A 26,059-nucleotide genomic window follows, 5' to 3' on the forward strand; every position below is an offset into this window, starting at 1 on the left:
AAAATATCTTGAATTTGACCATTTCTCTATATCTGCTACCACTGATATATTTTTAGCCACCACTATCTTTAACTTGAATAACTTCAATAGCCTTCTAATTGTTCTCAATGCTTCCATACCAGCCTTTTTCTAAAAAGTTGATCTATGACACAGCTAGAAGAATCTTTTTGCCATGTAAAACAAGGGTTTAATTTATTTTTAGAATAAAATCCAGAGTTGCAAACCTGACATACAGTAACCTGATTTACCTTTTACCTGTTGGCTTCTGTGCATGATGTTTCTACATTTCCTCTCCCTGAGAGGAGGCAATCTGTGTTATTGCAACAAGCCAAAAGCTATTTCTTGCTAGTCTTTTCCCTGAATGTTTCATCTGCCACCAGCCTCTTTTTCCTGGTCCATTTCTTTTTTCTTTACTGAGTTTCAGATCAAATATTTCACTTCCAAAGAGCATTTCCTGATTCTTGTCTCATTTAGCCCCATATTTTCCTGGTGTTCTTTCAGACATTATTACTTGAGAAATCTTAATCATTTGTTTGTTCTCTTACCCATCCATCTTTCTCTCTCTCTCTCTCTCTTCTCTCTCTCTCTCTCTCTCTCTCTCTCTCTCTCTCTCTCTCTCTCTCTCTCTCTTTTATGTGAGTTCCATTAGAGGAGACTCTCTGTATCTCCCACTCACCAGCAAAGGCTCAATCAATTTTTCCTACACAAATGAATAATATACATCAGAATTGTTACAGCCACTGGTCTCAATACCTACTTTATCCTTATTACCCTTATTATTACAACAGCAACTTCCTGTTATCTGTGACCATTATTCCTGTGCTAGTAGAGCAAATTCAGAGCATGAAGCTAATGTATAAATCAGGTCATATAGATGATAAAGTTCCATTTTCCTAGGAGGTTTCTGTTAGACCCAGAAACACCTGTATATTAAGACTGTTGTTTTCACATATTAAATGCTACCATGGGCACAAGGTTTATTGCTGACATAATCACAGCCTGCCTGGTTCCTTCTGGATTCAGTAAGTCTTGTTTGTTAATATATTCCCAATCCACAATTCACTTTAGATAATTGCATACAGTCTTCAGAGACTAGTACAAATAGCTTCTATGACTCTGTGTTTGAGTTTTGCATGTTAGTGCTCAGAATTTCTGACTTTCAGTTTTCATACAGATTTTATAACTTGATTTGGAAAAACACCATAAGAGACAAGGAGATATTAGACTATAGATGAAAGCATGTTTGTAAGAGCAGTCTTTGTCAGCTTCCTCTTTCTAATTCAGTCATTGCACAGGCACTATTTATGACTGACTAATAATGCTCCAAGCAAATGAAATATGTTCAGTTCTTCAAATGCAACTAGCAAATACAACTGGCTCTTTCTTTCCTCGGGGTCTTTTTGGATATTTTGTCCTCTGCTGAAAGATTTTTCACCATTTCCCTCTTTGTTGTAGAGTAACTTTCCTTTAAGTTTCAGGTCTTAATTTCATTATTACTTCCTATAGAAAAATTTTAGAAAACCCCAACCTCACCCTGAGAAAAATGGGGCTTATTCCCAGCTCACATGCATTTCTGTAATGAACAGAACTCTCGCTATATCATTTGCTTAATAGCAAGTGCTCAATGAAAGGAAGAGTTAAGTCTGTCTGTTTGAGTCATGTTTTGCATAAAATAATGTGAATATACTAGATGAAAGTCTGGAGGAATGAGTCATTTCTAGTCTTTTCTTCTACTAATTATCCCATAGGATAGATTTCATCAATGGATAAACTGTGAAGTCAGTCTATGATTTGTTTTCTTTTATGATTTGTTTATGTTCTACACAGACTCAGAAAAGTCCATAGCACTGAGAAAATAGTTATTCAAAATCTTAGTTAGCTGCATTGAAAATAAAATGAAGCAGAGTATTATCTTTTTGTAAAAATAATTCAAGCTATATATTTCTGGTGTACACTTTTTTCTGTGTATATTTTATATATCTTCAATAAAAATGCTAAAGACTTTTATAATATTAGAAGAAAAATTAGAAAAGGGAGTTGGTCCATTAGAAGTAATAATTATCCTAATTGAGCTTTTTGGGAACTGATATTGACATTGAGAAGTACATGGAAATAAATCAAGACACAGGTCCTGTCCACAGGGGAATAATCCTTGCAAAGGTTCTGAGGGGAAGGAGCTTGCAGGTGCAGGGAAGCGGGGATGCCTTACAGACAGGTCATCCAGCTGCAATGAGGCTACGAAGTGCAAAGGCCTGAGAAGAAAAAGCCTGCATGTATTCTGCTGAGTACATAGGTGGTAATTTTACATCAGTGGGGGTGGCTTAAGGGTTTTTCATTGTGAAAAGAGTACTCTGGCTTCAGAGAAGAGAACAGATTAATTGCAGTGGTGGTTTGGGATGTGCTTTAAGTAGGAAAATGAACAGAAAAAGAAAAAGATGAAGGAAGGAGGAAGGGAAATAAAAGGGAAGGATGAACTTTTGTGATGTATAAGAAGTAAATCAGCAAATATATGAAGTGTTACCAAGAATACTGGTTCCTATTTCTTTAGCCAAGCAAAAAACTAATATTTTATTATTTTAGTATTAGTAATTATGATAAAATATTTATGTTTTGGTTCCTCATTCCCTTTTGGAAGGGATCTATCTAATCTTTGTCTGATTCTAATCCCTTTACCCTCATATATATATATATATATATATATATATATATATATATATATATATATATATAGGGCCCTCATATATATATAGGGCCTTATGCTTGCTAAACAGATGCTATACCACTTGAGCCATGCCCCTATCCCAATCACAAGCATCTTACTTTCTCTTAAGTCTATTGGTATATACCTGTTACTCTTATTGTGACCATTATTTTATGAGCCAGATTGGATGAAAAGGTAACTGAATTATTTAGCAGAGTAACAGTAATTGATACTAAATGGCTGATATGATTAAGGGACAAGTGGTCAATAAATCTCTCTGCTCCTATGTGAGATTTTATTTTCATTTAAGAAATTTGTTTTCTCTTTAGACACAATTCTGTAATATTACAAAGAAATACAGAATTCTTTGGTAGTTAATGTGAAGCTCAACTCTATTATGTTCAGTCAATATAGTAGCAAATAAAATGAAACAACAGAAAAACACATACTCTCCTAAGCATGCAAAACCTTTCATGATCTCTACTTTTTTTTATCCATTCTCCATCCAGTTCTTACCATTTCCTCAAATCCCCTCATCCTGACCAAGTGCATTGTAGTTCCTAAGTCAGGTAATGGTTAGTAGTCCTTTAGTGTCCCAAGTTACTATATGTTCTCAATGATCTGTTTTCTGTCGTCCCTTTTCAAAGTGCCTTATATTGTTAGTACTCAACAAATGCCTATTATTAGTATTGTTACTATAACAACAAACTATACAAATTTAATTGGAGTAGTATCTAATTCAGGATGACATTCAGAAAACTTATTTGAGTTGAATCATAGAGGAGGATGGGTTATAGATCATGAGAAATCTAGGGAGAAATGATGATAGTCCTAACATAGTTAGGCACACTGGGAAAGAAGATGAGAACATACATTAAGTTGTATATCCACTGGTTTAAGCAGAGAGAATTAGAAGCAATCAGATGAATGAGTTTAATATGACTCTTAGAATTCTATCTTGGACCTCTCATCAACCTTGGTCGTGATACCTCTCTTTTGGATAAACTGTATTTCCAGATAACGAGTTCAACTTTGTATGTATTTGATTTTGATATCTATGGGTCAACCAGCTGAATGCCCAGGAGACAGTTAAATATAAGCTAATTTTCATAACACAATTGGTAATCAAAATGAGCTTGTATCAGAAAAGAGGCTGCCAGTTCTGAAAAAGTAAGAATTGCTATTATCTATAATGATAATAATGAAAAAGGCAATTGCATTAGATCTACAGACTAGGTGAGTTAAGCTGTTGGAATTTATTTTTTCATAGCTCTAGACCTGTGGTAATCCAAGATCAGTGTTACAGATGATCTAGTTCTTTGGTGAGGGATCTCTTCCTGACTTACAGGTAGGTGATTCTCTCTCCTGCTCACTCTTTCTGTCTCTCTCTGTCTAAATAGAAATAGAGAAAAATAAAGAATAAAAGGTTAATTTTCAGACATCTCTTCTAAGAGCACTAATCTGTTGATGAGGGCTCCACCCTCATGACCTCATCTAAACCTAATTACCTCATAAGGCCTTACCTCCAAATACTATCACATTAGGTAGGCATTAGGCTTACACATGTAAACCTGGAAATTTAGTTCATTCTATTGTAACAATGTTCATTTTGGTTAGGTAAAGTTGATCAAGATCACTTAGCTAGTAAGTGTCAACCTTTAACTGCTTTATTCTTTTTATTACATCTTGCTGTCTCTTACATGTGGTAAAGGAGATGAAGTAGGGAAATTTGGCACAAGCAAGATTATATCCTCTTTAGCAGATATAAACATACAGTCCAATAAACATGGGTAAAATGTCTATCTACCAGAGATTGTGCTCAGTTTTGAAGTTAGAACAGTAAATAAGACATAGTATATTTTACAGCATACTGCGAAGGAGCATAAGATATTAAAAAATACTGGGGAGTATGTAGGTAAATTGTAGTTTTATGTAATCTTTGGAGGAAACTTTCAGTAGTAAAGAAGCAGTAGAAACACTATATATACAGTCTTTCTGTTACCTTTTTTGTATAGTATAATCCTCATCACTATCTCTAACCAATTTTTTTATCACTGAGAAAAATTGCCAAAATGGCAAAGTAGCATATTCCTTTCTCCTGTTCTGGAAAAATTGGGGAAGTATGGTTGTTAGTAAGAGCTATAACTTCAGTTTCTTCCAGATCCTCCTTCTTCTACTTTTGCAAGTATGGACCTGCTGTTGTTCTGTACCAGGGGGTATTTTGACCCTGAAATCTTTCAGCTGCTTCACGTAAACTGTTTCAGCCTTTTAATGCTCATTTCAGAAATGTAACTTATCAGTGCTGAAGCTGTAAGATAATAAAAAAATAAGGATGCCAGGACAAAGATTAGGAGCAAATTGTGTAAAGTCAACTCACTATTGAGTTTCTAAAATAACCTACTTCTAAGTAATGAATAGTTCCAGGTGAAAAACCAACAAATTAACAGAACTGTTTTAAGTGCATCCATACATTTTTATATACTCAGTAGCCACAGGAACCCTGCAAGGCAAGCATGGTTATTCCTATTTTAAGTATGAGGAAACAAATATTTTGGGATTGTACTTATATTACTTTTTGTAAGTCATATAACTAATGAGATTCTGATCCATGTCTTCCTACACTCAGAATTTACTGATCAGGGAATGGTGATGACTACATGATAGCTGATTCTTTAAAAAAAGAAAAACTCAAAATAAAAAGTGTAGGGTTATAGCTCTGTGGTAGAATGTTGTGTAGCATGCATGGTTTGTATCCTTATTACTGCAAAGAAGATATCAAAATATATTTGAGTAGGTGACATGGATTCTTGCAAGGTAACATAAAATGTTTTATGGCAAGTTGATAAATTCTGTAATTTATCAACTCATGAGTTCTGCAAGGATAGGGACCAGGAACTCATGAGTGTTAGAAACAGCAGAAACTTAACACTTGAGTCTTGAAAATCAAGATAGTTCTAGGATAAAGAAAAGATTTTGGAAAGCAGAATATTGGGACATCAAGAAGGAATGAAGAGTGTTGAGCATGAAGGTGACATGTTAATTTTGGAGACACTTGTTTTTTTAACTGCAGTTAGACTCAAGGTCCAGGGTCACACGAGAATGCACTTCTCCATTCCACATAATCAAAGTCCACATAAAATTGTATTTTGATTTTCTTGCTTATATGGACATGTTTTACCTCAGCCATGGTTTGGGTCAGTATATCTTTTAACTATTATTGGATCAAGGAATTTAAGACCCCTCATCTTTATATGCTTATTGTATCATTAAACAACAAACATCCATCCAGTAAAAACAATTCATTTTTTAAACTGGAGACAATCAACTTTGCTTGCTGATGCATGACTCTCATTGTTGTTCAATAATTTCCCATATGTTCAAAAAAGGTTTTAGAATGAAATTGCCACTCTCATGTTAATTGTTGGCTAGGGCAAAGCTCATTTTTTCATTATTGGGATCACAGGATATTTATGGGTCCTTATGAGTTGTTTGTTCTGGATTAGTGCATTACAATTTTGCACAAAGTTAAAATTTTGAATTGCAGATTGATTTTAAGATAACTTTTTAAAAAATCTGAAATAAATTCCAGTTAGCATAATGCTCTTAGGGGCTAATATTGACATTACAGAAAATGTCATGGGAAAAAAATGTATATAATTGCTGATTAATTTTTTAACCATTGGTCATCTATCTTTTAATCCTTATGTAGAATCTGCATTGTGAAATTAATTTTCAGAAATTTGTTTTGATTCAACATTTTATTAACTATCTAGCCAACACTGAAACTGGAAAATGCACACTTATATCAGGTAAGTACTATTGAAAATAAAAATTTCAAATATATGTAACAAATACACTGCTGTGGTCTGTATAGGCCTTAATCCATCTAGAAAACAGTATGTTTGCTCGGATTTGTTTGATTATTTTTTCAGAACTGACCCTTATTTGTCTAGATTTTTCTGCTAATGAAGATAAAGCATAGGTGTGTAGCAATCAAATCAGAACTGGGTTCTGGCTGGGCAGATGAACTGAGACAGATTTTGTTTGAGCTTAGATTGAAGCTACCAGGAGGGTACAAAGGACTCTAGACTTTCAGAAATGTAATGGTAGAACTTGTATCCAGCACACAGCCTTCTTTCTCTTTCCTGAGGACTGTGGAATAATGGTTACCGGATTCCCTCATGGAGAATGTGAGGTTACTGGGGAGAAGCACAGTTACAATAATATTATATTATATTATCTTGGTTCAGTATCTTATCTTAAGAGCTCCTGCCTAGTCAACATGTCTTTAGCAAGGGCCTAAGGAATAGCAAACAAAATCAGAATGTGAACTCTTGCTTCTGTTGTTCCTGCTCTTTCTGGTAGTTTGTTAGTGCTTATACTTAATCTAGGATTTAAAATAAGAGCAACATTTGGTTGAATAAGAAACAGTAATACAATAATCTCAGTATATAGTAAACAGAGTTTCAGAAATTTGGGTTGAAAAGGTTACTTGGAGGCATATGTTTCCTCAAAATGTTATTCTAAGGAATTCAGATTTTATTCTATAAGTAATAAGGAGATGTGAGAGGCTTTTAAGAAGGGGAAGAAATCCTTCATAATTTTTAAATTGTATTTATTGATCATCTATTTTATGTTTATTTGGGCTGAGCTCTAAGTAAGAGAAAGTGTAAAAGATGTAAGTTTTCATCACTCTCAAAATCTCACTTGGGAAAGGGAGCAGTAAACACACATACACATGCACACAAACACACACGTGAACATTTCTCCATCTATACACTTCCTTCCAAAATACTATAGTTTTTTCTGCACAGATGATACGTATTCCTTCTGAATTTCTTGTCTGGTAGTCTTTCCCTTATGGTCTTCACAGAGCAATTGTAACTGTCATTTCTCATATTCTTAAAATACTTGCCATAGCTTTATACTTCACATTTTAAAAAATTTTTTGTATGTCTTTTAACATCTTTTTAAAATTTTATTTTATTGTTTTTATATTTAATCACATGTGTATACATTATTTGAGCCATCCCCCACCCTGCTTCCTGGCAGAACCTGTTTTGCTCTCTTGTTCTTCAACTTTGTTAAAGAGAAAACATAAGAGATAATAAGAAAAACATAGTAGTCACTTTGAATAACATCCAAGTCCTTGGTCTTAGACTGAGAAGCATCAAAATATCTAGATCACATGAAATTTACCAGCTTTGTTTTTGGCCACTTGCATCACTCAGTTACTGAGCTGCAGTCTCACTGATCTGTTTCTAATTTTTCAAAGCCATTGAACTCTTTTCACCTTGAATTATTTGCACTTGTTCTCCTTCTTCATTGAACTCTGTCTTCTTGCTCATTTTCCAAGTTTTACTCATCTGAAAACCTTGGGTTATAAGTCAGAGCCTCAGAAAACATTTCCTTTGTGAGTCCATGTGGTTCTCCACTGTTTACCTCTGTCATTGAACCTGGTTTGCTGCTGGCATGGAAGTCATCCCAATTTATCCTCATGTGGTTGACTGCTAATGTATTCAGTGTTTGCTGTACCACTAGTTTATAAGATTCATAAATAACAAGACTTTTATCTTCTTTTCCCCAGGGTTTACGTAAGAGAGGAGTAAGCACCTAATAAATGTTTGTTAAATTGATTATGTAAAGAATTGATCATTTAGTGAAGAGGCTAGTTTGCTAAACAAGAAAACACAGTTCCCTGCCTGTTATATCATTTATGTTTACTGTTCTATCTTTCCCCTTTTCATAGCAGTGAAACCAGGGATCAAAGAAACCTAAAGTTTGGTTCATTCCTTAAGTAGATTTAGGAAAGGGTCCTAGATTATATATGACCCACAGCAATCTTATTAATGGAAATATAATGTCATCAATATATGTGCTATTATACTTTTAGTAGCCACATTAACAAAGATAAAAAGAAACAGGAGTAATTAATTCATTATATAAAAGTATCATTATCATTATAAATGTAAGTAAAGACATTTTATATCATTTTATTAAATTTTTTACATCCACTGTATATTATGCTCTTATAAAATATTTAAATGTGCACTCCAAATTTTTACTGTTTCTGGAATACTTGATATGCACTTAAATTCTGTAAAATTTGCAGTTGAAAAGTTGATTCACATGCCTGCTTATTCCAAGTACACTTACAAGCTTTCCAATAACTTAGTGAAGTACCAGTATTAACATTTAAATTTAAATTAATTGAAATTATATTAAATAAAAATTTCTCAGCCTCACTAGTCACTTTTCAAATTCACAATAGCCTCATGTGACTAAGTGCTCCTGAAGTATACAGAAGAATGGAAGTGAGAGAGAAAGCATGAATGGGTATGTGTACATTTTGTAGTGAATTTATAGGGAATGGAACATTCTGATAAAAGATTTTCATCTTTCATACATTCTCTATAACCAGACCAAGTCTTTTCTCTGAGAAAATGCCTACTGAAAGCAGTTATGATGATGAATCAACATTCAAAGAATTATAGTCATTATAAACTAGGAATGTTTTCCTTGAAGAGACGATTGCATATCGATTGATTCAAATCCAGTGCCTAAGCTTCTAACACGACAGATGAACACTGTTGAAAGTTTTGTCCCCAGAATTTTCTGCTGTTGTCTGCTTGACCACCACTGAGTGTCACTGTGAGCCGAAAAGCCCTTCCAAAATCAGCAATCACGGAGTGGTATGAAATGAGAGAAGAAGGGAATGAACATAAAATGAATTTTCCAGGGTTTCTGTGCTCCTCTGTCCACTTCTGACACAAGTACACTTCTAAATCCATAACAAGCACATGAGGAAAATTAAATCAGAGCACAAAACCACTAAGGGACAGCCTCATAGATAAATATCACCTATCCTTTGAAGAACCTGAAGTTGCCATATTAGTCAATGCAGAGTTGATTAATGTCAAGGAAATAAGATTAACTCTAGGGCTATCTCATCAGCACCAAGTATAGGGCCTTGTCTTTGATGCCATTTCTCCTGCTAAACAATGATTGTTTTTATTTGTTTGTTTCTATTTGTTTTTCAAGGATGGAAGTTTTAAATTTTGTTTGTTGTTCCTTATTCAATATTTATAATTTCTAAATAGATTTGAAGCAATGCACAATAAAGAACATATTTTAAGTACATAAACTAGAAGTTCAAGAAGTTGTATAGTACATGAGGAATGGATATATTTAATACAGGATAATTTGTGAGTAACCATTAAATATAATTCTGTATTATTAAAGTCAACTTTTGCTGTTATGTTAGGTATAGATAAAGAAGTATTAATTTCAAAAGACATAAATTTGTTCTAAGTTCAAACTTATAACTTGTATTTTAATCTAGGAATTTACACATTAGTTACATAACTATGAAATGAGGATTGTTTGATGGTTGATGCAAGAAATATTCAGGGATGACCTTTGGGCACCATTTTGCTTATATTAGGCCAAAAGTACAGTACTAAAAATTGTGTAAACAAAAGTACTTTAGGTATTGAAACTCAGAAACAGAGTTTTGTTAATTTATTGGTTTATTCTAGGCATTTGAGGAGGGACATAATGACTGAATTGCTTACTCATAATAGAAATTTTCCTTGACCTGTTTAGAAATAATTGTTTTCCTAGAGATTGAATTAGAAAAGTAGCTGAATTATATTTCTTTCTGTCCTTTTAATATCAAGAGTCTGAGACCTTAGAATTGTGAGGAGATGATCAGTCCCAAATAAACTTGTATTAATGAAATAAGAAAATATTGAGGGTTGGTAGAATGGCTCAAGTGATCAGAACACCTGCCTAGCAAGTGTGAGGACATGAGTTCAAACCCCAGGCTTCCCCCAAAAAAAAAGAAAAAAATTGAAACAGATGTGCTACATATGACAAACATCTGGAAGTGAAGCTTGGTAATGAGTACATCTTGTTTGAATTGTATCTGTGTTCACAGCATAGAATGAGTAGAGATGAATTCACAATGAAGAAATGGAAGATTTCAGAATTTTGATCATTTGGAAAGTAGAGAACACCCTCAACTTCCAACAGCTAACTACAAAACACTTTTTTTTTGTAAAAAAAAAAAAAATCCTAAGCACCTGCACAGTCATTAGCTTATTAATCCTTAGCACAACTGTGTAAGTGATGGATGGATAATTACATTGTTTTCATAGCAAACATAAACCTAGAGAAGTTCTGTAATTAATACAAGGTTTCACAGTAAGTATTAGAATCAGGATTATTCTTGGGCCTGACAGCAAAACTTTCCTCTTCTCCAAGACTCAATTTTAGTTCCCTGTATTAATTTGAATAGTTCCACGTGGGAAGGCATTTGCCACAGATTAGTATTATTGCATCAAATGAATATTACAAAAATGTAACCTAAGGAAGTAAAAGTTTCTGTTGATTGATTATAGAAAAAGCTTCAGTATCTTCTCTCATTTATCCCGAACACTGCCTTTAAGTTCATCTCTTTCAGCCTTCTTAATACTTAGTGCTTTCATATATTATATAGTTAATATTTACATTAAAATTTCTACATAAAAAGCAACTATTAAACTTCCCTACAGAAGTAGTTTTTAATAAGTGGCAGCTATAATTGTCTTCTTAAATCACTTCCAGGATGATACCCTTCTTGAAAATCTAAATTGACAGTCTTTTAAGTACAAATACTTTAAATAAAGCATTACTATCTCCTGTTCATAAATGTTTAGTTTTATATTTGGAATTCCATAACTATTACTTTATCAAGAACCATCTATTTATATATTCAATCATTCTCCTCATCCAACTAATTTTATTATTTAGGAAATTTTATAAGGTATTTGATTTGAAGATATAGCATTTTGTCAACAGACAATTTTAGCTGATTTTTATTGCATATATTTAAGGTATATGACTGGATATTTTGATTCACACATTTATAGTGAAGTAATTGTAAACAAGTGATATCTATTACTTCACACAACAATCCTTTTTTGTGCATGTAGTAAGAATAGCTGAAAGCTGCTTTGGAGATTTCAAAGATACAGCATTTTAAACTATAGTCTTTATACTACCCATTTGGCTCTTAGAGTTATCCATCCAATATGACTATGCTTTTATGTTCTTTGAATGATTAGCTAAGTTTGCATTTGTCTCAGTATTTGGTGATTGAGGGAAAGCTAGCGCTAACCAATTTTGGAAGTTATAGGGGCTAGAACACTTGGAGAGGAAAGTGCCTATAAGTTTAGACTGTGGAGAGCAGTAGCCCCAGGAGGAAATGAGATTTGCTCCCACAGTGCTTAGAGGGTAAGTGCCCATACCATAAAGCAATGGTTGGCAAAGGAGTAACAGTGAAGTCCTTTCTTCGGAACAGTAGAAATGCCCACAAAATGTACTCAGCCATGTGTGTCTTCAAAGTTCTTGTAATATTGACTGCATGACAAGAATTAAACAGGAAGTTCATCTCTAAATACTATTTCCCTTCTACTTCATTCATGAATAACTTTGTAAAATTGGTGGTAATATACCCACTTTATAGATGAATAAAATAAAGATCAAACAAATTAAAATATACTTGCAGGGTCATATAATTAACAAGTGGTATAGTTTCACTAGAGATCCTTGGTGTGTTTATTCTGTAGTTTGAATTTTTCACATTGCACTACAGGTTTTCAAATATATTTTTAGCTTAAGAAGTTTTTTTAAGTGAAAAATTTCACAGAAGGCTAATATAAAACACAAACTATGTTTCTCTACTTAGTACTTGGATAAGAGTCCTGGCAGACGGCCCACTCAAGCCATCTCTCAAATAGACCACCAGACCTTGTTTATACAACCACATGGCATTAAATAGTCAAATAGTGTCTTTTCTCTGGGATTGCATATTCTAAAACAAATTTTCATAATGAAAAAATATAGTATGAACAATGAAAAGAAACCTGCCTGATGATACATTTGAGAGATTGTAATACTCGAGCCATGGTGAATAGTTGTCTTTTGGGTCAGGGTGTAACATAGTAAACCAAAGACCTATTCTTTCTTTAAAAGCTGTTCTCTTTCATTCTAAGAACACCAGCTAACCCATTTTTTCGAAATAGATAATGAAAACTTTCTCTACTGTACATGTGTCAATTAAATCATGAAGACATCTCACTTTCCTGGATACTTTGATTTATGAAATGAAACATAGTTTTTACAACTAGATACCCAGTTGTTCTGTGTGGAGGTAAACTGTATCCAAGCTAGTTGTATCCCACTGCTCATCTCTGATCTTTTCAAATTTCCTTGTGGATTGAAGAAAGGGAGAATTCTGGTTGTCCTTTATGTCCTGAACAAAAGAGACAGCAAGGCCATCTTCAAACAAACTGGTAGACCTACAAGTATACATTTATGGGCTGCCCTTTGTCACTCTTGTGTTCTTCCCAGGGTGTTCAAGGCTTCTTCCCAAACTGAAGCTCTATTTCCCTCAGTGTATTTAGTATAGTGCTCCTTTAATTACCAGATATCAAAGAACACATTTCAATTTGGCTGTAGGTGACTCTTTGATGTAACATATTTAATCCTAAATTAACAAAATCTGTTGCAAGCAATTATTCAGTTATTATTAAAGTAAGCAAACACTGGTTGTAACCCAAAAGAGACCTCAGCTATATTTTCACTGAGCCATCCTCTGTTTTCTGAGTACCTACCTGAGAATAAGAAAATCAATGTTGATCAAGGGGAAGAAAGTAAGAAGACCAATTTATTTATCTATTATTTACTTGTTATAATTTGGAAACTTATAAGGGAGCACAAAGGGGAGGAGGCAGGAAATTAACCTGTATTGAAAACTTATAAAGCATTAAACATTGTGCATTAAATAGTTCATAAAAATGGAGAAAGAATTATACCAAAACAAGTACTGTAAAAGTTGGATATGTTTCTATCCCTTGTGTAACCATAGCAATCTATGCATACATGCATTTCATTGCCTATTATGTTGAACCTTAACTGACATTCTATTTGCATTTCTAAGACTATGCTGTAAGTTCCTCAAGGGCTTATTCTCATACATTAACTAAAAATCTGATATTCCGCATTCTGGTATCCTGGAAGAATGTCATGAGGGTACTGGATAGAAGTACTTGACTAGTCTCCTTATAGCACAACCTTCCCACCCAACCAGTTACAATTTCAGGTTGACAGTTCATAACTAGGGATGTCATTTATATTCCAGGTTAAATCATATTCATCTCTACGGACAGAAGTGAGCAATTACTTTATGTAAGTAATCTCTAAGGCCTTTCCCTAAGCAATCTACATTTTCATGGGTAAAGGCCAAATTTCTTTATCTTTACTAAAAATCTTTTTTTGGATAAAAAGCTGTATGAAATCTCTGCTGGAAACCATTCTTATATATCAATCTGAGCAAAACTATATATAAATTCCAGTTAATAATGAAATACTTCATGTATAAAAATTATTTAACTATACTGATTCATTGAATGAGAATTTATTAAGTACATAATATTATTATTCTGCTCAGATTTGGGAATATGAGTAAGGAAAAACAAAAACTAAGCCTGATGAGAGAGAAGTTCTTGTAAAATTAAAATAAGAAAATATTTAATACATGTATAAAGCAGTTGCTTTATGAAACAAAGTAGAGACATTTAAATTAGATTACCAGGAAAGATCCAGAGGATGTAAAACTTGAGTTGAGCATAGTAGGAATCATGCAGATGTTTTAGATAAATAAATGTGTTAATTGTTTGGAATAACTAGGATCCCTATGATAGATTCATCTAGAAATGGAACATCTGTTTTTAAAACATGCTACTTTAATCATAAAAGCATACTTCAATAAGGATAGCATTACCTTGGAATCAGATATTACTTGGCCATTAATAGCATATATTTTGAGTATTTCCCCCAGAAATGAGAATGTATTATACTGAGAATGCTGAACTCTTTTGGCTGATTGGATAAACACTTCTAATATATTCATAGATATATGTATAACATGGGTAGGAGGCAGAGTTTTCTTCTGGTTTCCTTTCCTTAATGTAAATGTGTTATATTGATATGTATAAATTCTATTGGATGTCTATCATCAACATGTTGAATAGGAGATAATTTATTTAAGGTTAACTTAAAGCCACATAAATGACCATAATAGAATCAGAACCAACACTATTACAGTTTAGAAGGTGGTGCTATAAGGAATGTAGAAATTTGATCAAGAAAGTGGCTTTGGGTTTTATTTGTTTATTGATTACTGTTGGTGGAATTGTGGCAATATTTTGAGATTGGGACCTGGGAGACCAGGATGTGGGGACTGGTACAACCCATTGCTGGGAAATCCCCGTCTTGTGGACTTGGTCTCCCTCAGGCAACTCTCCTCACCTAAGAAGTAATGGTAATGTGTTACTGTGAGACACAGACTTGTAAGTGCTCAACAATGTTTTATAAGTTGAGAGCCAGTTTATGAAAATATTAAGAGTATGGTTTTGTGCAAGCTTAGGAGAGAAAGAGAGAGGAAACAAAAATAAAACTTTTGGAGCATTTGCTCTTAAGGATCCAGAATATCTTGTTTCCTAAGGAGGTCTGAAGGGCTCTCAAGAAAGTTTTTGATTAAATGTATAGTACAATAATTTGTTTTCAGGGGCAATCATATCAGATGCACACATCTCTTGCACAAGGAAATAACTTACATCAAAGATGTATTGTTGGGTGCCAGTAGCTCATGTAATGAAACTGCATGGAAGTCTGAGATGGGAAGAATGGAAGTTTGAGCCCAGCCTGGGCAGTTAGTTATACCCTATCTCCAAACTAATCAGAAAAAAATGGACTGGTCCTATGGGTCAAGTGGTAGAGCAACTTCTTTGCAATTGTGAAACTCTGAATCAAACCCAGTACCACTAAAGGAACAAAAAAATATATATTGACTCCAAACATGCCCTTCTACATTCCTGTGTTTCAGGATTATTTGAAGGAATTAGAGAAAACAACCTGTCTTTCAAACACAGGACATTTCAAGAAGTCTCTAGGGAATGTCAAGATTATCCTCCTCATTCTTGGGCTCAAATATGGTGGAATTTAAATTAGCCAAACTATTATGGAAAACAGTGTGGCGGTTCCTCAAAAAGCAAAAAATAAAACTACTTCATGGTACAACAATTCCGCCACTATGTATATATGCAAAGGAAATGAAATCAACAGGTCAAAAAGTTGCCACAGTTCCCATGTTTATTTCAGTCCTATTCATAATAGAAGGGATGCAGAATTAACAAAACTGCCACCTATACATGAATGGATAAATAAAATGTGGAGTGAATAAATAAAACAGGGAGTGGAATGTTATTCAGCCATAAGAACATGAAATCCTGTTATTTGAAATTACATGGGTGAACCCATATGTTAAAGGCATAATTTAAGTTCAAAAAGACAAATACTGCATGATCTCATCCATGCATGGAGTCTGAAAAGCTGATCTGACAGTCTTGAGAGTAGTATACAAATTACCCTCTGGTAATAGGAAGAGAAGGAAGGAAGAGTTTGGTCAATGAGTACAATGTTATAGTTAGCTGGGAATTAAGTTCTGGTGTTCTCTGGCACAAGAGAATGAATAAAGTTAACAATTGTGCATTATATAAGTCAAAATGTGAGCAGATTTTGAAATTACTTACCATAAAGAAATGACAAAAGTTTAAGGTGACAGATACAACAATTACTTAATTTTATTCATCATCCAATGTATAAATGAATCCAAACATCATATTGTACCTCACAGATATGAACTAATATCATGTGTTAATCAAAAATAAAATTAGTTTTCAAAAGGCAGTCTTTTGCTTGGGACATTAGGAGGGCCGAGTGGATTATTTTTATGTTCAAAATCAACATTATCCTAAATGCACCATTCAGGAGGAAACCTGCATCTTCACTTTTTCTGATTAATTACTGGAATTCAAGATTTTGAAATTGAAAAAATGGGTCTTTGGAGTCATACAGAGCTGAATTTAAATTTTGTTCTGCCATTTACTTGCTGTATATTCTCAAAGAAGTTACTTAAACTTCAATTTTAGTTTCCCTAACTAGACACAATAACCAATGTACCAAGGCTTCTGAGAGAAATAACTGAGCTTATGTAAAATATCTAGATTAATTAATTAATTAATATTAATTAATATTAAGAGTTCCGAAAAAAAAAGTATATTGCTTATCAGTGATGATAATACCAGCAACAATTACCATTTAACTTCTTTCTGTGTGCCAAAGATTATGTAGCTTACTCTCAAGTACACAATTCGTTACTCTCTCTGGCCTCTACCAGAGTGTTACAGAGGGTTAGCTATATACAGCTTTGGAGACTGAAAGCTGAGTACATGTCCTTTTTGTACCACTTCCTTTACCAAGTAATTTAGACTTTTCCAGTCTCAGTTTTGTTTTCCCATCGGGAAATGGAGATGCTGTCAAAACCACCTTCACACCATTGTTCCAGACATTCGCCTTGATGACAATGTAAAGTGCTCAGCAAAATGTCTGCTAAGCAGCAAATATTTACAACCAGAGTGATTTAGCTATTATATATTTACTGATGATTGCCATCTTCACATTCTAGGCACATACTAAGATGCAGGCCTAGAAACTGGTTTGTTTTACAAAATTATGAAGTATTACCATTGTTGTATGGTAGAAAAGTCAGTTTGGAATCAGTCATACTGCGAAATGTAATAATTGCATGCATAGCTGGTTTTATCTTTGGAAAACCATTTGTTAGTCTCAGAATCATCTGCATCTGTAAAGTAAGAAAATGTATTAGTTTCCTCTGACTGCTGTAACAAATTACTTCAAATTCGGCAGCTTTTCTGTAGGTCAGAAGTCTAGCAAGGGTTTGCTTAGTTTCTCACTGTCTGAAGTTGAAGGGTTGTGCTTGCTGGCTGTTTTCTAGAGGAATATGAAAATTATCTACTTTCAAACTCATTCAGGGTGTTGACAGAATTCGATTCTATGCATGTGGATATAAGTCACTTTTTCTTGCTGGACACCCCTTAAGCCTTAGAGGTCTTCCTCTGGTCCTTCAGGGAAGTCTCATATATTTCAGAACCAGCAAAGGCACATGGTATTTATCATTCTTGGAATCTCTTTCTATGATTATAGATATGGGGATCTCTGGGGGAGAAATTTGTCTGCCACAAGATATATTAATTACTTTATAGTGAACAGTGATGAGATAAGAGATAGTATTTGAAAACAATATAGTATATCAATGAAAGTAGCAGTTTCTAAAACATAATTTTCTTTCATGTTTACCTAGGTTACCTTAAATTTCTAAAGGATGTGATCTTCATACTTTGGCATGAAGATAGTTTATAGTAAAGCAATTCAAGATTTTGGAAGTCCTACAGAAATCAAAGTGGAATGTATAAGGTCATGAAAAAACAAAAAAGGGCTAGCATGGTTCAAGCGGTAGAGTGTCTGCCTAGCAAGTGTGAGGCCCTGAGTTCAAGACCTAGTGCTGCCACAAAAACACAAACATGGTGCAAAGTTTCCATTACACAGGTATAAGTTTCAGTGATTTATTGTGCAGTGATGTTAACACTTAATAATACTACATGGTATATGTCAAATTTGCTAAGAGAGTTTTCATATTCTCACCACAAACAAATAAGTATGATGTAAAGGATATATTATGTAGATTAATTTAATCATTCCTATATATAACATCATCATGTATCCCATAAATATGTATGATACTAGTCAATTAAAATAAAATTAAAATTTAATATTGTTTAAGCTGAAAAAAAGACGATATTCCAACATGTGATAAATGGACATTGCAACATTACAACATAAACCACTGGGTGGAGATATTCCTGGTGGAGAACTGCCAGTAACAATTATTGCATTGAGAACTGTGTGACCTAGAGTGTTTGTCATTTTAGATTCACCGATAAAATAGACTCTAGAGATGACAAATGACTTAGATTTATTTTTGTTGTCATTTTTGTTCTGCTTTACATTTTTTGGCTTCCTTGAAAATGCTATCTTTTCTCAGATGTAGAACTTTGAAATATATTATTTATTTTCTCAGAACATATTGTAGAAGAATATTCACTATATTCATATTCATAAAGTTTGTGCCTCAGTAAGGAACACTTTATTAATTTATGCAATATTAATTCTACAATATTCATAAAGACCAAATCACAAGCTGATACTTATAGAGTGGAACATTGTTATAAATGTATGAAAACATTGTAATCAAGCAAGACTGAAGTTAAAAAATTGTAAGAGAGAACAAAAAGTCAAATATAACAAAATTACCTAGGGAAGAAAGATCCACATATTATAATGTAATTCATATTTGTGATGATTTTCTCTTTAATATATAATTTTATAACCAAGCATTTTCTTCATATTCTCAAAACCTTTGTAAATATGCCTTGTGTGATTGCTTAATCTCCTATTGGAAACATTTTATTACAGTGATTTCAATTAAGAGCTATTTTCAGCTGGGTACTGGTGACTCACACCTATAATCCTAGCTAGTCAGGAGGCAGAAATCAGGAGGATCATGGGTTGAAGCCAGCCTGGGCAAATAGTTTGCAAGACCCTATCTTGAAAATACCTAACACACAAAACAAAGGGCTGATGGAAGGCTCAAGGTGTAGGCCCCGAGTTCAAGCCTGGTACCATCTAAGACATGCCTGGCACTGCTCTGACACTGATGTTAGAGACATAAGAAAATAATAGCCCCCATTAAAGTGTTGTTTGGGGAGAAAATAGACACAGAGAAGGAAACACAGTCTTATTTAAACTTTCATTCAAGTCAGTTAGGACACCACTATAAGTATACTTCACTAATAAGCAGTCATATATTATTTGCATTCACAGTTTCACTTTAAACTCCAAACATTTTACAAGAAGGCACAATATTGTTTTTTCCCAAATTTGAATCTTTATGGTAAATATCAAAAATTGTTTTTTATTTAGCAGGACTTATTAATGAGTGTTAAATGACTTTAGAAAGTTTTAACAACTCAAGAATTCTAAAGCTTCAATTTGTTCTACACAGTCAGAATAGTAATGGTCATATGTAATTGTCACCTTCATTGTGGGCACTCTAATCTTAATTACATGTTTGCTCCATGTAGTCATCCAACTGCAATTTTATGATCCAAATGTGATTTACAGGTATAAATTAAATAATTATCTGCAGCACTGCCAGAGCCCCTGGGATTGGTGATGTGAAATCTGATCAATCTTGTAGCATTTAATGTCTCCTATGAATGGAAACCAACTCACGAATTCATAGCCTGTTTTATTGTCTCCTGTAGGCTGGCCACTTAGATCAGGAAAGTGAAAAAAAGAAGAAAATGTATTATCTGTCTCAAACCTGTGGCAGCCAAGTGAAAGATTTAGAAAGTCATAAAAATTACTATGAAAAGAGAAGAGTATGGAAACAATTTGATCTGGGTGATTTGGAAGAAATGGACCAGAATAACTCTTGTCCAGCAATTCATAGAAATATCTGCCTAGCGTGGCACCTTTATGCAACTCCAGAGGGCCAAATGTTACTTTAAATCTGTTAACAAACAAAACTTTTAAATTCAGTAGTCATTTCCACTCCCACTGCTCTCGTTTGTGCTGGAATTATAGACATGAAGAGGAAAGAACACAAATATAGTATATGTATAAGACAAAAACAAAGCAATATGCACAGATCTCCTGCAGAGGTGCCACAGGAGAATAAAAGAGATGCCATGTTGTTTAAGAGGTTAGTTCTATGAATCACCTAAGGCTAAATCCTTTTCAGAGTAACTCTAGGCTCAGAGTGGTTGTGGTTGGCTCTAGGGGATACTGCCCTGATGATATCACCAGGCTATGCAGCAGAATTTTCAGTGCTATTTTCAATTGAATTTTGAATGCTATTGATTTTCCTGCCTCCATTCTACCTCTTCTCTGACTTAGCCAAGCTCATATTTCCTCCAACGTAATTTTCCTCATCTGCCAATAGTTGACTTGTCCTTTAATCAAGACAGAATCTCTTCTGCATCTTCTTTTTACTTTCATTCTACAATCACTGATTATTTTATGAAATATCTCTTGAAGTCCAGTGACAGTTTACATATTTGTTTGTTTCTTTAAGATGGGATCTTGCTATACTGCTCAGGCTGACCTGAAATTCATCATCCTTCTGCTTCATCCTCCAAGCAACCGGAACTGAAGGAATGAATGCCCCACCACACCCACGGTTTGAGATGTTAGGCATGGTTATGAGCAAGAAATTTAGCATCTTTTGTCCAACTAAGCCAACTAATCACCAGGAAAAACAATGATAAGCAAGGAAGCTAACAAGTTTATATGATGTTAAGTATTGTAAAGAAACAAACAGGACACTGAACTGAGTTTGAGGACTTAAGTAATATGTAGGAGAGTGTTTGTAGGAAGGCTTCTGGAAGGAGGGAAGTCTTTCTAGAAATGGCACACAAACTGAAACTTAAAATATAACGGGAAAGGCTGTCTATATCATTATCACATACTCATCTCATCAAATTTCCCTTACCACCACTACCATTCTCTACAAATGGCCACATGAAGTCCCCCAAAAGGGGCCTTCTCTTCCATATCTTAACATATAAAACATACAATCTGCAAGCTTTCTTGTAGCTACAACCATCTTTTCTGTTCCATTAGCATGAAAGAAGGTCCTACCTGCTCTCTGACATGTCATGGGTAAAAGACTGACATTATTACTACATAAAAACTTGTTATTGATGTGTTATGTCTCTTAACTCTAATCTAACACAGTTTCTGACCCCAATTAAATGTCTCAATGCATGTTCAATGTAATTCATGCGAACCGCAAGTTCACTTTTTTCCTTGAAAAGTAAGAGACAAAAAAATATTATTACTCTCTAAGAGTTTTTGGGAGAACTGCATGAAACCTACAAATAACAAAGTGCTGGTAAGCTACACGGTGTTAAGCAAGAGTGGTGTGACTCTTCTCTGTAAGGCAGTGTGGTAGCAATAGCCACTCTTCTGTGTTCATAGTCATTAGGAAGAACTGATCATCTTCACCACAACCAGATTGTTATCCAGGGCTCAGCACCACTGAGGCTCTGTGTGCAGCTCCTCTCCAGTGGAGCACTTGTCAGATGCTTCAGTGGAAGCAGAACCAGGTCTACCATATTGTCAAACCAGCCTAATATTGTTAGGGCATGCGAGTCACTCAAATTACAGAGTCAGTGCATTTTCTGTGTGTAAATAATAAGCTCTGTGTGTCAGTGCTTATTCTGTTGTATTCCAAATAGATACACATTTTATATTTTCCTCCTTTATGAAGTATTTTATATGGAAGCAAATTATGAAAGACTTTCCAGTTCTTCATAAATAATGTGTCTGGGGGAATATTGCTTTTGCCAAGGGGAGAAATCTGATTATTTCTAACAAGAGGGAATGAGATTAAATTGGGATGCATGTCAGTAAAGTTTAAGTTTATTGATAAGGATGTTATGTCATTGTGAAAAAGTCTTGCTAACTGTCTCTTGAGATAGTCTAAAGAGAAATCAAATGTGGTGTGGCATGGAGAAGTAGGCTCTACATTGCTACCATATTAAAAGTCTACTACTATTGCTTTCCTCTCTACTCTTTTTCAGCATCCAAAAAACGTCACCAAGATTCAAGAAAATTTCCCCTAAATGAGAAGAATTGCTGAACTTATGGTGTGAATTCACAAAACATAAGCTAAAATCAACAAATCCTATTTTTTGGAGCAAATTCTTCTTTTAGGGCCTCTCCAGAGCTGTACATTCTTAAATTATTCTTTCAGCATCCTAGAAAACCTGAACTCACATGTGACAAGTGACATGTCCTCAGCAGAAATAAAGTCAGACCCAGGAATTTGGATATAGGTCATTATTCAGTCAAAATTTTTGCTAAAGTAAGGTGAATTAAATTGAAAGTAAAAGGTTTGTATATTTGATTTTATATGGATTAGCATGAAAATAAAATATTAATTCAGTTGGCTTACTATATTTATGGCTCCAGTAGAGTAATTATGATAAATGCTATGGATGTCTATGCTCACACTCTCCTTGGTAATCATCACATTAATCAAGAACAAATGAATAAGAGGTGACAAATCTAACTGCGATTTTACCCTTATAGTATCTCCCATGTCTCCTGTGTGTTCAACCAACCTAGTTTGGGTCTTTTAAAAATCCCAGTTATGTTCATTTTGACAACTCCTAATTTGTAAGCTCTGAAAGACTTTCTGTCTTTTATTCTAACCTACACAGGGTTACCACATCAAATCTTAATAAGATTCAGAATACAATGTCACCTCCTTAACATAGTGGCAAGATTCTCAACAATCTAGTGTGATTCAGCCACAAATTCCCTTCATTCAACCCTCCCTAGACCAGTAGGGACTTACTCCACTGTACATGTTTCCAGCTATATATTCCCATATTCCCATATGCACATCTGTACTTGTTTTGTGTTTCTGATTATAGGGACTTGAATAGAAAGTGTGCTATGCGTGCTGAATAATCCTGCTAAGAAGTTTCAGAATAGAACTCACATGGCATAAATTACTGTACAAATTTAATCTGCCTTTTCCCCAATTCTTTATTCCTAGTATTTGCCTTCTCTTACATTTTAAAATCTCTTGAAGGCATAGATTTTTTTCCTATCATAATTTTCTGTGCTAAACATACTATTGCACATCAAATAAGGCATACAACCAATGATTTCCACATGTTGGTTTTATATCTATTTCCTAATTATAACTTGTGAATGAGATAACAAATTATACTTTAATAAAGTCCATTCTAATTTTGTACATTGTATAAATATTCTCTTCTTTCATACAATTTCTACTTTTATGTCCTTCAGTATCTCAATTTATCAAACTACTTATTTTCCCAGATGAAATTGTGAAACGTTTTAATAAGAAGGAGTATATTTAATTCTTTTCTGTGCACTTCTATTTACCCAGTCCTGGCACAGAATTCAAATGCTGGCAGACATTCAGTGAATGTTGAATGAATGGTAATTAGTTTGTGCAGACCATTTTTTGAAATATATTCACTGGAATATATTTGGAGTACTGATAATCATTTACATCAAATACAACTTGGTGCTAAAGTCTGCATGTATTTTCACAGATCAGCATCTCACAGTGTTCACTTTACTGGAGGTGCTGGAGGAGTTAATGTGATGCACGGGTCTGGAACTAACATTGATGCTGGCCTAACACTTTAAGCATTTTGTTGTTTTCCTATATCATTCTCCAAGATGACCCTAACTAATGCCCTTCAAAGCAACATGAGGAGTGTTGGAAATAAATCCACCATATCATTTATTTTGTTTATTTAGCAAATCCTTCTTGCGTAACTGCCATGTCCTAGGATCAGGCTATACATGGTGGCACAAAAATAATGAACTAGGAAATGTTCTTTGACATATAATTATATTTTAGTGATAAAAACCTTGTGTTTTGGAGAAATCATTTTGCTAAAATGGTACCACAAAGTTAAGTGCATTAGAGTTTTCCATAAATTAAAACATAAAATTAAGAATTACTATGTTTCCTGTACTGCTTGGATTATATTATTCCCAAATAATTACTTTATCCAGAGGCAGAAAAAAAGCAAAATTCTTATATAATTATTATATAAATATTAACATTTTTTTCAGTGGAGATTAGGACTAGATCATAAAAAAGACAGAGATTTATTGACTGAGATTTGTTGACATTCTACACTGGACAGTTTCAGAAATATATCATGAAATTTAGTGTCAAATTTGGGGATCTTTTTGTGATTCAGAAAGAAGTCTTAGACATTGTCAAGGGAGACCGCAGGAAATAAGAACTCTTGAGTCTCAAACCTTAAATCATTAAGGGAAACACATAGTTCTTCTGTAAATAAGTCTATATATAAATTATTTCTCTTACTGATCAGTGAAGAGATTTGTACAATTCATATGAAATGTTCACATGTATATTCTATAACAAGTTATATGTTAAATAATATATGATACACATTTTCCCTAGGATTCTATTATTGATGCCATTCTGCTAAAAAGTTAATTTTATGTAGATTCTCTGACTATGAAATAGTTGGAAGGAATAAGTTCACATTTGTATGAAGATATGTTGTACAGAATCTAGAAATAGAATAAAGCATAGGTGGATAATTGGGAGCAGTTATATCAGACATGGTGAGCATCTGTCTGAAGCACAGATGTTAACTGCTATTTGGAAAAGACAACACACTAATTCATAACAATTATTTCAAATGGCTGGAAGATTTTACGTTGACAAGAAACATTTTTTTCCTTTACCTTTTTAATTTTTGTGTGACAGCAGGTATTCTATGGAATAAACAAGCAATTCACTATGGAAAAATTCCAGGGCATCATTTAAAACCCTCTCTGTGACTCTACATGTTGGTGGTATGATAGATGTGAGAGCAGTCAGTCTGTCCCAGACTAACATAGCTAGTCATAAAGGGATGTATAAGAATGTGAAATAGCACAAAATACAAAGGGGAAGCTGTAGAATAATAATACAGGCTATCATTTTATAGTGTTTATTCTTGTACTTCATCCCTACAACAATCTAATGAGGTAACTATTATTATTACCTCTACTTTGTAAATGACTATACTGAAGAACAGATAGGTTAAATGGAACAGATGGACCTAGTGGACTCCCTTAGTGGATCTGGGGATGAATATGGGCAGTCTGGTTTTAGGAGCCTGTGTTCTCAACCTCTAAGTTGCACTATATAAATACATCAATGTGTATGTATATAGAATGTGCATTTGTATATACTTGTGTCTCTGTGTATATAAATCTTATATAATTGTGAGGTATTCTTTTTTCATGTCTTATTATTTTTTCCTAAAATTTAGCATCAGAGTTTAAGGAACAAAAATAATAATCCATTTATTCATTCAGAAATTCTTGCTATGTCTGTATAATATTCATGGCAAATAATATATCACCAAATGAGTGAATGAAACACCAACAGATGCCAAAAAGTAAGAATAAAAAATACAAGAAATAAAAGAGTGAATAAATGAATAATTTCAGATAAGAAATATTGAGCATCAGCATCAGCATCAGGTCAGGTACTGGGAAGAAAGAAGAAAAGAGAGTAACCTGCACTCATGAATCTAACAGAAGTTCTAAAAGACAAATAGCAGAAACCACTCAAGTCCAGTGACGTATTCAGGAAAAACCTGACATACAAAGGAGAGACAAGTGAACTTAAAGTGGTACCCAAACTTATTTGCATATTAGAATCAACTAGAAACGTTTTAAAACTTAACCCATTGCTAGTGTTATATGGTAGATAAAATGAATCCAAATCTTTGGGACTGAATCCCAGGT

General features: G+C 33.8%; 1 protein-coding gene across 11 annotated transcripts in view; it reads left to right on the forward strand.

Moving 5' to 3' along the window:
* Positions 1 to 26,059, forward strand: part of Tenm4 (teneurin transmembrane protein 4) — a 2,881,475-nt gene that overhangs the window by 172,086 nt on the left and 2,683,330 nt on the right. The window contains exon 2 of one of the 11 annotated variants that reach the window (XM_074081868.1): positions 13,887 to 13,933. The exons of the other annotated variants lie outside the window; for them this stretch is intronic. The gene's annotated coding sequence lies outside the window, so the exon portion shown is untranslated. The remainder of the gene's footprint in view (positions 1 to 13,886; positions 13,934 to 26,059) is intronic. 11 annotated transcript variants of the gene reach the window in all.

The sequence above is a fragment of the Castor canadensis genome, chromosome 1 (assembly GCF_047511655.1).
Source record: "Castor canadensis chromosome 1, mCasCan1.hap1v2, whole genome shotgun sequence".
Taxonomy (NCBI): Eukaryota; Metazoa; Chordata; class Mammalia; order Rodentia; family Castoridae; genus Castor; species Castor canadensis.